The sequence below is a fragment of the Rana temporaria genome, chromosome 3 (assembly GCF_905171775.1).
Source record: "Rana temporaria chromosome 3, aRanTem1.1, whole genome shotgun sequence".
Lineage (NCBI taxonomy): Eukaryota > Metazoa > Chordata > Amphibia > Anura > Ranidae > Rana > Rana temporaria.
In genome coordinates this window covers 327,657,084-327,671,340 of record NC_053491.1, presented here as the reverse complement: position 1 = coordinate 327,671,340, position 14,257 = coordinate 327,657,084, and positions in this window count along the sequence as shown.

Here is a 14,257-nt window from a genome sequence, read left to right as displayed (position 1 = left end):
AAGGTCACGGCCCAGGAAGTGTTGATGCTGAATGCCCCACTTAAATTGGAGGAACTGTCGCTGGCCGTGTCGCAAATGGCAAATAGTAAAGCACCGGGTGCGGATGGGCTACCCATAGAAACCTACAAAAGGTATAGTGGAACACTTTTACCGGGGTTACTGGAGGTACTTAGGGAGTCTTTTGAGGCAGGTAGATTGCCACCCTCTATGGGTGAGGCTGTGGTGGTGGTACTCCCTAAGCCAGGCAAGGACCCTTTGCAGCCCGACTCGTACAGGCCTATATCATTATTGAATTCTGATGTAAAAATTTTAGCGCGAGCCTTAGCTACAAGGCTGTCCAAGGTGATAGCTAGGCTGGTCCATGTGGACCAGTCTGGATTTATCCCAGCACGCTCCACAGCACTGAATATCAGGAGACTTTTCCTGAATCTCCAGTTGCCGGTGGAGAATTCGGGACATAGGGCGATCCTTTCGCTCGACGCTGCCAAAGCTTTTGACAGCGTCGAGTGGAGATATCTTTGGTCAGTGTTGAATAGAATTGGCTTGGGAGAGAACTTTGTTAAATGGATACAACTTCTATACGCAGCCCCGTCGGCGAGAATTAGGATAAATGATGAGATGTCGGAGGCCTTTCCTTTGTTTCGGGGCACTAGGCAGGGGTGTCCTTTATCACCCCTGCTCTTTGCCCTAGCACTGGAACCGTTGGCTGCTAGAATACGCACTTCCCCTGATATAGTGGGGTTTCGACGCAGGCATGGAGAGACTAGACTGTCCTTGTATGCGGATGATGCACTGCTGTATTTGGGGGATACGGAGGGATCCCTGCTTGCTGCGATGCAACTCATAGAGACTTTCGGGGAGCTCTCTGGATTTGCCATTAACTGGCATAAGTCGGTACTCCTTCCACTCGACAGCCCACCATCGGAATTGCCAGGGATAGCATCCAGGATACAAATTGTAGACTCCTTTAGGTACCTAGGAATTGTAGTGACCAAAGACCCAACAGACTATGTGTCCCTAAATCTTAAGCCTCTACTGCACAAATTTAAAACTAAATGCTCGGCCTGGTGTAAGCTGCCTCTAACGGTTACGGGACGGGTAAACCTGATTAAGATGGTTTGGGCCCCTCAGCTGCTGTATATCTTACATAATACCCCAATGTGGATCCCAAAATGTTGGTTTCAACGAATAGATTCCCAGTTCCGATCACTTATCTGGAACAACAGAGTAGCCAGAATAAAACTCCTCACCCTTCAATACCCTAAAGATCAGGGGGGTATGGCTGTCCCCCATGCACAGACGTACTTTTATGCGGCTCAATTGCAGCACTTTGTAGGGTGGAGCCAGTCAACGGTGACGGATCCCTCTAGAACACTGCTCATTGACCCCACCACTTTGTACTCTGCAATGTCACATATGGAGATGGGCTTCCCTGGGGTCCCGGACGGTGGCCCCACGGTCTGCCTCTTAAAAAAATTGTGGACAGCTGTCAGGAAAAGGATGGGGATCACTGGTTTCCTGCCTAGCACGCCCATTTGGAGGAACAGGTTCTATGCCGAATTAGTCAAGATTCAGGACTGCTCCAGATGGGAGGCTGCGGGTATTCAATACCTACGCCAGATCTTCGATGGAGCGGCCCTGAAGTCTTTTGAAAGGCTGAGGGAGGAATTCCCCTTATTGGAAGGGTCGCACTATCACTATCTCAGGCTAGCTCATGCAATTCGATCTCAGAGCCATTGTTCCACATTGCGACGGGAGGAATCCCGCTTCTTGGAGTCGGTCTTTGACGACGCTGAGAAGAAGGGGTTTATCTCTAGGGCGTACCTGCAACTATTGGCACCCTTACAGGCACCCGATGTTCTTCCTTGTAGAGGGAAATGGGAAAACGACATAGGACCAATAGATGGGGAGCAATGGGAACAGATATTGAGTACAGGGCCTTTGGTTTCGGTCTCAGCTGCCCAAAGACTGTCGCATTTGTTCATTCTCCACAGAGTGTATAGAACTCCAGTACAATTGCACCAATGGGGTAGACGTGATTCACCCATTTGCCCTAAATGTCAGGCACACCCTGGTGACCTCATCCACATGTTGTGGAGGTGCCCCAAACTAGTGAGGTACTGGAACGCTGTGATCAAAATTACTAACTCTACCTATCAGGTCCAGTTGCCGGCAAGCCCACTGGTGTGCTTGCTGGGGGGTATTGACGAGGACCTATACTCGCCTCCTGTGTACACTGCCTTGCTTAGGCTTCTGTACTTAGCACGGAAGCTGGTAGCGAGATACTGGCTGTCTGCCCGGGTTCCATCGAGCCGGCAGTGGATACAGGAGGTCAATAGAATTCTTATCAGAGAAAAGAACACGTACATACACAGGAAGGCACCGCACAAATTTGACACCATATGGCAGGGGTGGCTGAATTCCTCGGAAGTGGCCCCCCCACAACTGGTCCTTGATAGATTACTGATTGGATGAGGTCCTGGAGGATTACCAAAATGGGATGGGTTCATCTCTTTAAAAAAACTGTGAGTTATGGAGGTAATGAGATGTATGGGGTAACAAACAGGGTGCCTTTGGCAGCAGGCTGGGCTGATTCCCCCCCCTCCCCCTTTTTTTTTTTTTTTTTTTCTTTTTTTTCTTTTTTTTTTTTCTTTTTTCTCTTTGCCTTTTCTTTGTTTCTTCTTATTTGATTATTGTTTATCTGCCTTGTATTTTTATCAGGCTTGTATTGCCTACAGAAGGAATACCAGGTTCATGGAAACACTGTTTTAGCACCGTCATCAGGAATGTGTATCATCCATAGGCTATGGGTTTGATTAGTTATATATTGTGAAGGTGCTTATCTTCTTTGTATTGTTTATCCGGGTTGTACATCCCTGGTATTCTGTACTGCTACTGTATCTTTTTTATTTTTTCAAAATAAAAACTTTTCTGATTAAAAAAAAAAATTAAAATTTAGCACTACCCCCGAAGGAGCTGCTGGTTTAGATTTGGGCCTGCACTCTGCCTGTCAACCCCTCTTAATTTGGCTAGATCCCCCCTTGGCACAAATGGACAATAATGTAATTGTGGACCCCGAATGGTTATAGGAATCCACAATGATACCACACAACAATGAATGCAATTAAATATTGTTACCTTGGTGTTGTTCACCTGCCACACAGCTGCTACAGACAGAGTTCCACACAAGATATGGCTTAACCAGTGTTTAAGATGTTTACTTAGCAAAAAAATAGGACAATGGTTATGCAAAGAACATTAAATACATACAGCTCTCTGCAATTGTCACTGGAATGCAGCTAATTCAGAATATCCCTGCAATCAGACCCAAATGACCAGATCTGAGTGAGAGTATGGTGGAGGAATCTCTCAATGCAATGATGTTAGCACTGGGACACCTCTTCATCAGGTCTCGCATAAAACAGCAAAAATCACAATTCAATACAAACAGTTATACAAAAGAAACACATACACTCCCAACTGTATGGCTCCCCCTAGTAGACAGTTCAACTGGTGTGTGTCCTGTAGTAACGACTTATAGGAAGGGAGGAAACAAGTGGCTGTTCCTTTAAGAGTCAGTCAATCTTCCGCTAGCTTAGTTGGTGCACTTATTTATTTGTATTCCAATAACAGGGTGGAAGGAAAACAAACGCTTGATGCCCACAATGTGTAAGTAAAGCTACGCGTCAATTTCCCCAAGGTGTTGTATCGCTTTCAGGAGGCAGTGTGTCCCCGCTCCCAGGCGTTGCAGATGCTGGCAAGCACAAGTGAAATCTATGGAAGTCACACTCAAGGCCTCACTTCGCTGGTTTTCCTCAGTCCGAGACCTTCTTTCAGTGATCAGTCTTTCTGTAGCGTGGGGCCTCTGGTCCTCCGCACGGCTGCTCTCTGTATACCAGTGAAGAGATGACTCTAATGGGAGGAGTTCAGGCTGTCTCTCTTCGGTCCTGTCAGCGAAGATGTCCACAAAGATCCCTCTCAGGCTAGGTGATCCGTCCTCTATAGGGTAGGCCCAGGCTTCTCAGGCCTAGGCACACTTACAGCAGGCCTCAATGCAGGCCTCCTGCTGGCTGGATGGTGGCGTCCCGAGAGAGCGGGCTGAGTCCACCCTTGCCTTAAATAACTCCTCCCATCAAGCTGTAAGTGGCGTATTGCACCTTTGGTAGTACAGTGGCCTTGTGGGTGATGTAGTCTCAATTCTGCCCACATCAATAGGGTCCCTGTCTTTGGTACCACAATGCCCATAATGCTTTGTCCATGAATAACCGGACCAAGCAAACTTTAATTACTAATCATAGAATCATACCGTTTTCAGCTCGGATCTTGAGACACACTGCATGTAAAAAAAAAACAACAGAAAAACATAAACCATAAACAGGAATCATAATGGAAAATCATCACCTGTCTCAGCCCCTCCTTACTTACACTATTGGCAGCTTAGGGGACAGGTAAGAAGTGTCATAATCCAAAAATATGGATACATTCATAAATTACCTATCAAGATTATAGGAGGCCAAAAAAGGAGCAGAAAAAGCTTACATCATGCATGAGGACAGAGAGGACATTCACAGCATATTAAAATAATGGTAATTATGGAATCAAGAAATTAATACAATACATTAGCAAACATTAAATACATAGAATGTGATGTTAAAGGATAAAACTTTCCCAAATATAGTCCTTCTGCAGGACTTGAATAATGGCAGAACAGGTCTCTGGATCAATGAGTCCCAGTGGTAAACTTGAGGTCCTGGAGACTTCTCCCCGTCGCCAAGTACCGCAAGGTGATTATGAGCCTTTGCTCAGGAGTTATGGCAAGCCTCATGCATGTGTCCTGCTTCTTAATAGAGGGGATCAACAATGCCAAGAGACGGTGAAAGCAGGGGTCTGTCATCCAGGACATAATTCCAAAAATCATCAGGATTATTCTCCTGGAGCTCCCGCAGAATGTCACGATCGCTACCGTGCCAAACAGACAACGAGACGTGGTCACGCCCCAAGTGGCTCTGGGTGGGATTGAACCCAGGACTTCTCCATTGCTGCTCCAGGTCTTTGCCTCTGAGCCACTTCTCAAGCTGATATTCTGCTTGCTGTCCATCAAAGCCTGGTTCAGAACTATGTGCTGATTGCCTGTCTTTGGATCTCCCTGCAATCTGCACCTGCCTATCCTGGTCTAGCTGAGGCAGGTTACCCAATCAACCAGGGTATAAAGCACTGCCTCACTCTGAGGGATTTGTCAGTTCATTGTTCTCTGATGGTCCTGTCTGTGCCAACGGTTCCCGTGTTCCTGTGGTTGTCTTCAGCCTACAAGACTGACCCCGGCTTCTGACCCTTTTGGCTTACGTACCCTGGAATGCTGCTGTCTCCTGCCCTTTGACCCCGGCCTGTACTTTCAGATTTTCCCTGCCTTCTCCAGCCCTTGACCCACGGCTTGTGCCCCGGACTTGTCTTTGGTTCCTGTCTGCAACCCTGAACTTTCCGTCAGTAGTTACCTGACTCTCTCTGGAATTCTGGACCACGGTTATACTTCGGCTAACCTTGGCAAATCCCTATCAAGCCCCCTTGCACAGACTCACAGCCCAGGTAGTGTCTTACCTTATTACTGTGGGCTGTGTGTATTTGTAAGGGTGAGCATACAAACCTGCAAAATGGACTCCACTCAAGGTAAGCCCTTACATAGAAAAGGCATATGACATAATTGGTCACGATGAAGCATGAATACATGTGGAGTGTATTTGTTTGAAATAGTCCCGGGTATATGGATCGGGAGGGCCTGCAGAAGGTAAAGGAATTTGGGGAGTATCGACATTTTGAGAATGTTGCAACCAAGAATGTAGGCCGCTGTTCCATTGGTTTAGCAATTTTTGGACTTCTTTTAGAAGGGGTGGGAAGTTGAGTCTAAATAGTTGTGATAGTGATGTGGGTATATAAGCTCCCAGGTATTTCAATGCCGTCTCAGTCCATTTTAGATTGAAGCTTTCTTTGAGCCGTGTAAGGTGTTGTTGCAGTATCCCTGATTTGGTCAGGTTGATCTTCAAGTTGGAGAGTTGGCGGTATATTTCGAACTCTCGTAGGAGGTTCGGTAGGAAAATGGTGGGGTTGTGAGAGTAAACAGTAAGTCATCTGCATAGGCGGAAACCTTGTACTGCGTTCTGTTAGCACTTATACCGGTAATGTCTGGGTTTAGTCGGACATGGCATAGAAAGGGCTCCAGGGAAAGCGTGAATAAAAGGGGTGAAAGAGGGCACACCTGTCTGGTTCCATTGGTGATTGAGATTACCTCTGAGAGTATCCCATTGGCTCTGACACTAGCTGTTGGCTCTTTAATACTGCGGAGACCCAATTTAGCATCCTGTTTCCCAGACCTATGTATTTTAGCTTTGCAAACATAAGCTGCCAATTTACCCGGTCAAACGCCTTCTCTGCGTCTGTCCCTAGAAATAAACACAGCGTTTAACTGTTTACTGCTATGTGCAGAAGGTTGAGGACTTTGGTAGTGTTGTCCCTGGCTTCCCTAGTTGGGACGAAACCTACTTGGTCTAGGTGAATTAGGTGTGGAAGATGTTGCTGCAGTCTAGAGGCTAACATCTTGGTGAAAATTTTTAAGGTCAGTGTTCAGGAGGGAGATTGGGCAGTAACTCCTGCATAGGGACGGGTCTTTGCTATCCTTTGGGATGACAGAGGAGTGATTTCCCTGAGCCAAGGTCATTATACAGTTTCACCAGGTGTTGGCCTAGGGATGGGAGTAAGGACTAAAAAGTATGTGACGGTTAGGCCATCCGGACCTGAGTCATTGACTAGTTTAGTGCTGTTCAAGGCAAGTTGGAGCTCGGGTAATGTGATGGGATCCTCCAGTATTTCCTGTGTTTCTGTCAGTAATGAGGGCATAAGGGATGTAGTAATGTATTCCGTCACAGTGTCCTGCGCAGGCGTTGTCGTATCTAGAAAAAATAAATAGAGAAGAAATTGCGCCAACTATAAGAAATATGTGACAATAGCTGCTAAACACCACAATCTGACAAAAATTGTAAACAAGCAATAAATTATAAAGTGTAGCGCTGTAAGAATAAAAAAGATGAAATAATTCATCAAATAGCACAAAATGCAGAAGTGATACTCAGAGTGAACTCATGAATATATTATTACAAAAATGTGTATGCACACGAAACAGTGTAATAAATATAACCGCACATGGGCTGTGAACACTGTGTAAAGGTGAATCCACAAAAAATAAAAATATTATTTAAATAAGGTGATGAACCAAAATAAATAAATGAATAGGATTGCCCTAAACAGCTGGAGCAAATGAAACAATCAGTCCTCATATGTACAGGAATCCAAAACTTGTAAGCATAGAGCAGTTCTTCGGATAAATAGCCAAATGGAGGAGGTCTAGTCCACAATATACACAGGACTTGTATATGATCCTAGTAAATATGGTGTGATGTTAAAGATGTCACCCGGGAGTGCCTTCACCAATGGGCAGAGGGAGAAATAAATACTCTTACCCTCCAGGGTTGACCCAACTCACCGTGCAGCGGTAGATCAAGAGCGCTTAGTCACACCAAAAACGATCAAGACTGGAACCATGGGACTCCTTCTTTTCCTTGGCAAGCAAGCTTCTATATCCGAGAACTCCCACAGCATCGAAATCAGGTGAAAAAAACACAATCAAAAAGGTATAATAATGGTAATGTTAAAAACCTTTACAAAAGTCAAAAAAATTTGAATAAAAATATATTTAATTAATCTGAAGAATACAAGAGAGCAGAGAGGATAAATTTAGCGTGGTAGGGCAGCTGGTGCTGGTGTACAAACCCGACGCGTTTCGTCTAAAAAGGCAACAATCAACTTGGCCAGCTACCTGCCTCCACCCTTAAATAGGGAATCCTTACCATATGTGTGTCCCACCGTCTAATGCACTTCTGGGGCCGCCTCCGCGATCGGCACACGTGACGCAACCACGTGAGTGTCAGCATTAACACCTATTGGCCAATCCTTAATATGTGTAATAATAGCGCATAGACTCAGGCGTTGTGACGCCGTGATAGCTGCGCCCCGTGCGTCATGTACACGTGACCACCGAAAAATTTGCGGTGCAGTATGGGACCTGTAGTGAACAATACACAAACGTCAGCATTCAATAGCCACTGCTTAATGTGTATGGTCGCGGGCCTCAGACTCGGGTGCCATGACGTCGCCACAGCCGCAAACCGTGCGTTAAGTGCCTATGACAACAGAGTGATCCGCAGTGCAGTATGGAACTTGGAGTCCCAACGATCTCCAAGCTCCAAATTACCGTAGGAGTCAACTACGTATTATAAACACGTGTGGCCCCCTGGTACAAGCACTAACAAGATGGGGCATGGAATATGGAGTTCATTAATATGGAAGGAAAGAAAATCATCAAAAGAATATTCTTAACAAAAAATGAAATTAAAAATACTAATGTATATTCTCTATAACACAGCAAAAAGCCATCCACCAGCACCTGCAAGGAAGGATGTCAACTAAGAATATACATAGAAATGAAGGTGTCAAAAGACAACCTCCAGCAGACAGATAGCACTTCCCGTATTAAACACATAAATGTGGTAAAAAATATATGTACATGTGTATATGTGAAAATAAATTAGGAGGCGAAGCACCCAAAATGCACCCGACGGTGCAACACACATAAACAAATAAGATGACATAAATGTAATGAACATTTACAACAATAGAGAAACAGTGTTTATAAGTGAAATCTAGTATTAATAATGACATATATAACTTAAAAAAAAAAAAATTATATAATGAATTTGTATACAAAGATACTGCACTCAACCACATAACTGAACGTATAATATAGAGAACTCCCGAAATAATCATATAAGTACCATTAGCTAAAAATCAGATACAAATTAAGATAAATTATGGATACTGAAGTAGGAAGTGAAGTAAGGAGGGAGGAGGGGGTTTGTTTAGGCTAAATTAATAAAGGCAATAATGTCCCAATCTATGTTAAGACCATGAGGCCTGTAGCTTTTGAGCTGGTATATCCAGAAAGTTTCCAACCTGGAAACCCCCCTAAGACGCGATTCACCCCTCCAACTCGGAACAAATTTATCTATAATCTGGAATTTGGAGCCCATCGGTACTCCAAATAGTGTCTCGGGACACTATGGTTGGTTTTACCCTTGCGAATGCTTGCAATGTGTTCACCTACCCTTATGGAAAAAGTCCTGATGGCACGCCCTACGTACTGCTTTCCACAAGGGCAGGTGATTAAGTACACTATTAGCCAGTTTTAAGTGTATGCTCAAACTGAGATACACTTAAACCTATCTAAGATACGACGGCCTGAGCCGTCGTATCTTAGGGTGCAATATTTACGCTGGCCGCCAGGTGGCGCTTCCGTTGAGTTTGGCGTAGAATATGCAAATGACTAGATACGCCGATTCATGAACGTACGTGCGCCCGTCGCAGTAAAGATACGCCGTTTCCGTAAGAGTTACGCCGCGTAAAGATAAAGCTGCCCCCTAGCTGGCCTAGTCAATGTTAAGTATGGCCGTCGTTCCCGCGTCGAAATTTCAAATATTTACGTCGTTTGCGTAAGTCGTCTGTGAATGGGGCTGGACGTAATTTACGTTCACGTCGAAACCAATACGTCCTTGCGGCGTACTTTGGAGCAATGCACACTGGGATATGTACACGGACAGCGCATGCGCCGTTCGTAAAAAACGTCAATCACGTCGGGTCACCAATCATTTCCATAAATACGCCCCCCATCCTCATTTGAATTGGGCGCGCTTACGCCGGCCACATTTACGCTACGCCGCCGTAAGTTAGGAGGCAAGTGCTTTGTGAATACAGTACTTGCCTCTCTGACTTAAGGCGGCGCCTTAAAGATGCAGCGTCCTACCTGAATCTGGCTATATGTACTTAGTGGCACAGGTGGTGAACTGCTTAATTTTGTACTCCTTACCAGTAGATGTGGAAGAAAAAGTGTCAACTCTTCTACATCCACATGTGTTAACTAAACAAACTTTACATTTCCTACATGGATAATAGGCATTCAGATGACCAAAAAAGACTGGTACCACTGGGGGATCTATCACATTAGCCGCAATCTTGCCCCTGAGTAAAGGGGCTCCTCGATAGTTTACCCCCGCCTTATCAGGAAGTGTGGGGCCTAGAATATGATCATTTTTTAAAACATTCCAATGTTTCTGAAAGATGTCCTTAATTTGTTTGTGCTGAACAGAAAAAGTTGTGAAGAAAGACCATTTATATTTGGAATCTTGAGTAGAGGATTCTCTGTCAACAGAGAATTTCTATCCATCACTGTGATCTGTTCAATTTCTTTGTCAATCACAGAAGGTAGGTATCCTTTATCCACGAATCTAGATTTCAAAATTGTAGCCTGGTGCTGAAAATCAGAAAGATTCGTGCAATTATGCCTGATCCTCAGCAATTGACTTTGAGGCACTGGGCTAGATTCACATAGATTAGCGGATCTTTAGATCCGCGTAATCTATGTGATTTACGATCTGCCGGTGCAATTTTGCGAGGCTAGTGCAGTATTCACAAAGCACTTACCTCGAAACTTGCACCGGCGGATCGTAACTCCCCCGGCGGAATTCAAATTCCGCGGCTAGGGGGAGTGTACAATTTAAATCAGGCGCGTTCCCTCGCCGATTTAACTGCGCATGCGCCGCCGGAAAAATTTCCCAGTGCACATGCTCCAAATGACGTCGTAAATTGCGGCCATCCGTATTCCAGACCGACTTACGCAAACGAGGTAAAAATTTGAAACTCGCCGCGGGAACGACGGCCATACTTAACATTAGCTACCCCTCATATAGCAGGGGTAACTATCCGCCGGAAAAAGCTGAACGCAAACGACGTTAAAAAAAAGCGACGGGCGGGCGTTCGTTTCTGAATTGGCGGTTCTCCTCATTTGCATATCCGATGCATAAAAGACCGAGGTGACACCTAGCGGCCGGCGGGAGATTGCAGCCTAAGATCCGACGGTGTAAGTCACTTACACCAGTCGGATCTAAGGGAGATCTATGCGGAACTGATTCTTATGAATCAGTCGCATAGATCCGACCGTCGGATCTCAGAGATACGACGGCGGATCAGGAGATCCGCCGTCGTATCTCTTGATGAATCTGGCCCACTGATTTTAGCCAGGCTCAGTGGTGGCAACTGTCTACCGGGATGTAACCATTTTGGTCGTTTGGTTTGAAAAATGTCTTTGTCATCAGTTGGCCACCACTAGAGAAAATTTCCAAACCCAAAAAATGTATACTATTAAAACTTGCCTCATAGGACAGTTTTATACCCACCTGATTGGCATTCAGGTAGGACATAAATGTCTCTAATGAGTTATGGTCACCCTTCCAAAGGAGGAGGATGTCGTCTATGTACCTGGCCCAAAGAATAATTTAGGGTCGGTTACAGGCATAGACGACATCCTCCTCCCATTTAGCCATGAAAATATTAGCCAGGCTGGGTGCAAATTTAGCACCCATTGCAACACCTTTCTGTTGCAAGAAAAAATCGTTGTTATACCAGAAATAGTTGTGCTTTGTTGCAAACTGCAACAAGTCAATGATGTATCTTTTCTGGGTGCCATCGTACCCCTATCCATTCACCTGTAGGCAAAAAGTTAAAGTTAGTAAACACACAACACAAGGGTTTTTAAAATAATTTATTATTCTGTGACGTCAGGGTCTTCTCTTCTGTTCTTCTCCCCTCTTCCGATGTTGCCTCGTCGCCTCTTGTCGCTGTAATGATGGAAGCGCGCCTTGCATCACATTTATATAGGCATCACCGTCCCATCATGCTCCGGCAGGTACCCACGTGGTGGGTGCCTACCCACGTGCACCCACCACGTGGGTACCTACCGGAGCATGATGGGACGGTGATGCCTATATAAATGTGATGCAAGGCGCGCTTCCATCATTACAGCGACAAGAGGCGACGAGGCAACATCGGAAGAGGGGAGAAGAACAGAAGAGAAGACCCTGACGTCACAGAAGACCGCGCCGGCTGCCTGTTAGAAATTGAGCTAACACACAAATATAGCAGGCAGCCAGCGCTGAAGAAGAAGGCACCGGACAGCTGGAGAAGAACCGGGGTTCGCCGAGTCAACAGCGGAAGAGGGGAGAAGATAGAAGAAGACCCCCGGAGAGCGGAAGAAGACCCCCGGAGAGTGGAAGAAGAAGCCCCCCCTGGTAATAGAGCTAATAAAGAAGACAGGGGGGTGCCTCCGGAGCAGAATAATAAATTATTTTAAAAACCCTTGTGTTGTGTGTTTACTAACTTTAACTTTTTGCCTACAGGTGAATGGATAGGGGTACGATGTACCCCATATCCATTCACTTAGGGTGGGGGGCCGGTATCTGGGGGCCCCCTTATTTGAGGGGACTCCCAGATTCCTATAAGCCCCCGCCCGCAGACCCCGACAACCAACGGCAAGGGTTGTCGGGAAGAGGTCCTGTCCTCATCAACATGGGGACAGGGTGCTCTGAGGTGGGGGGGCCCGCAGTGCGCCCCCCTGCCCCAGAGCACCCAACCCCCCCATGTTGAGGGCATGCGGCCTGGCACGGCTCAGGAGGGGGGGGACGCTCGCTCGTCCCCACTCCTTTCCTGGCCGGCCGGGTAGCGTGCTTTGGATACGGGTCTGGTATGGATTGTAGGGGGACCCCCTACGTCGATTTTTCGGCGTAGGGGGGTCTCCTTACAACCCATACCAGACCTAAGGGCCTGGTATGCTCCTGGGGGGTGAACCCATGCCGGTTTTTTCTTTGAAAATTGGCATGGAGTTCTCCCTCAGGAATGCATGCCGAGCGACGCTATCATTTTTTTTTTTTTTCCCGACGCAACTTTTTTAAGCCGGCGCGATCCTCAAAACTCGGCGTAACGTAACTTCGCGCATGCGCAGTACGGCCGGCGCGGGAGCGCGCCTCATTTAAATGGGACTCGCCCCATTTGAATAGGAACGCCTTGCGCCGGCGGAATTTTAGTTACACGGCCTGAAATTTCTAGATAAGTGCTTTGTGGATCGGGCACTTAGGTAGAAATTTTAAGGCAGTGTAACTTAAATGGGATTTTTTAAGTTACGCCAGGTTTTTGTGGATCTGGCCCATGATAACTCTTTTCCTTTTTGTCAAGGATACCTGGTTTACCTAGTTTTGATCTGGTATTTATGAGATCTACCAAAGCCTTTTTGTATTCAGTTGTTGGATTCCTAGGGAGACGAGTATACGTTTCTGTATCACTCAGAATCTTAATCATTTCCCTATGGTAGGCTTCTTTATCGAGAACAACAATACCCCCACCCTTATCGGCTGGGTGTATAGTGAGATTTTTTCATTCGCAAAGTGATTTTAAGCCAAGTTTGATGTTGGGGTCATTATAAGTTCTCTTCTTGGGGAGCATCTCTAGATCTTTTAGAACTAAGACCCAGATTCTCAAAAGAGATATGACGGCGCATCTCCAGATACGCCGTCGTATCTCTGCCTAGCACCGTCGTATCTATGCGACTGATTCTTAGAATCAGTTCCGCATAGATATCCCTTAGATCCGACAGGCGTAAGTCTCTTACGCCGTCGGATCTTAACTGCAATTTTTTTTTGCCCGCTAGGTTGCGCTTCCGTCGATTTCCCCGTCGAGTATGCAAATTAGCTAGATACGCAAATTCCCGAACGTACGCGCGGCCGACGCAGTAAAGTTACAACGTTTACGTTAGGCTTTTCCCGGCGTAAAGTTGCCCCTGGGTCTATGAGGCGCAGTCAATGTTAAGTATGGCCGTCGTTCCCGCATCGAAAATTTAAAAATTTACGTCATTTGCGTAAGTCGTCCGTGAATAATGCTGGATGTAATTTACGTCCACGTCAAAACGAATGACGTCCTTGCAACGTCATTTAGAGCAATGCACGCCGGGATATTTTAGGGACGGCGCATGCGCAGTTCGTTCGGCGCGGGGACGCGCTTCATTTAAATGAAACACGCCCCCTACCCGCCGAATTTGAATTCCGCCGGGTGTTGTACGCTACGCCGCCGCAACTTTACAGGCAAGTGCTTTGTGAATAAAGCACTTGCCTGAAAAACTTGCGGTGGCGTAACTAACGTAAATCAGATACGTTACGCCCGCCCAAATTTACGCCCATCTACGTGAATCTGCCCCAAAGTCTTTAAATACCTGAATTGAGGGCGCTGTAGAGCCCAGAAGATTAAAGAGAGAAGGATTTAAGAAGCCTTAATG